The sequence below is a fragment of the Galeopterus variegatus genome, unplaced genomic scaffold (genome assembly GCF_000696425.1).
Source record: "Galeopterus variegatus unplaced genomic scaffold, G_variegatus-3.0.2 Scaffold18709, whole genome shotgun sequence".
Taxonomy (NCBI): domain Eukaryota; kingdom Metazoa; phylum Chordata; class Mammalia; order Dermoptera; family Cynocephalidae; genus Galeopterus; species Galeopterus variegatus.
The window spans coordinates 1-1,045 of record NW_007744820.1 but is presented as its reverse complement, the minus strand read 5'-3'; the positions used below and the strand labels follow the sequence as shown (position 1 = coordinate 1,045).

General features: G+C 57.3%; 1 long non-coding RNA gene across 1 annotated transcript in view; it reads right to left on the bottom strand.

The window, feature by feature from the left end:
- The window catches only part of LOC103582959, a 7,997-nt gene extending 7,507 nt beyond the window's left edge, over positions 1-490 (bottom strand). The window contains exon 1 of the long non-coding RNA XR_549813.1: positions 161-490. This is a non-coding gene — a long non-coding RNA (uncharacterized LOC103582959). The remainder of the gene's footprint in view (positions 1-160) is intronic.
- Between the last annotated feature and the right edge of the window lie 555 nt (positions 491-1,045).

Below are 1,045 nucleotides of genomic sequence, written 5' to 3'. Positions count from 1 at the left end.
TCTGCCTCTCAGTGTCTTACCCAACCCTTTTTTCCTTACGCCACGAAATCTCGACAATCAGATGTGAACTGTGTGGGTGGAATCACGAGTGAGAACTGATGTAACTGTAAAGGAAAGAAGGGAGCCGAGTCTGCTTCCTGCCTGATGCTGCAGAGAGTACCTGCTTTGTGGCCTGAGGAGGAAACACTCTTCTACTTGTCTCAGCTTCTTCCCCTGCCCAAGGACAAGGGAGATAAGAAGGAAAGGTAACTAAGCATAAGACAGCAAGGCTGGCTAGTGGTACCATGAAGGTATTGTATTCAGCCAGCATTACAGACCAAGAAGAGCTAGCAGGGCCAGTCTTATGGGAAACACACTCGTGCACCTCACTAAGGGCTTGGTTTTGCTAATCAGGCAGTGGGCACCTCCTCCCCTGCCTGTGTTAAGGACCACATGATGAATCGACCAGCAGGGCAGAAAATCAGTTTAGTAAGTGGGCCATGTTCTTACAGCTGAGCACGGTGGAAGAGAAAAATGACACCACCCATCAAACTTTCACAGGGTAAAGGCTTGAGAGGGAGGGGTACAAATCTCGTGTCCCTGTCATTCTGGGTAGGGCCACAGAGCTGGGCGGGCAAAGATTATCATCTCAGTGAGTTCATGGCTCAAGTGTCGAGGTGGGGCAGGTGTGTGTGGAGCAGCTTAGAAACAGGGAGGCTGTGAGGCGCTGGAGGGAGGAGGGGACAGGATAGGGCGGCCTCTGGCCAGCATTCATAAGTTCCCATCCCCGCAGCCCGGGAAACCCCTGCCCAGAGGAACCGTCGACGGGAGGCAAAGCTTATGGTCCCCAGCGGGACAGGTGGGTCTCACGGTCTCCACCCCAGAGGGTGCTGCGAGTTCGGAAGCCCAGGGCCGACTCGGCCTCCGGCCCCGCGGCTGGACCGTCCAACGCCTCCCCACGGCCCGGCGTGCCCACCAGCGCCAGGACGACCGGCTCCCAGGACCTGGCGAGGAGACGACGTGGGCCGCGGAGAGAGCGCGCCTGTCACGTGGAGGGGTCGTCGCC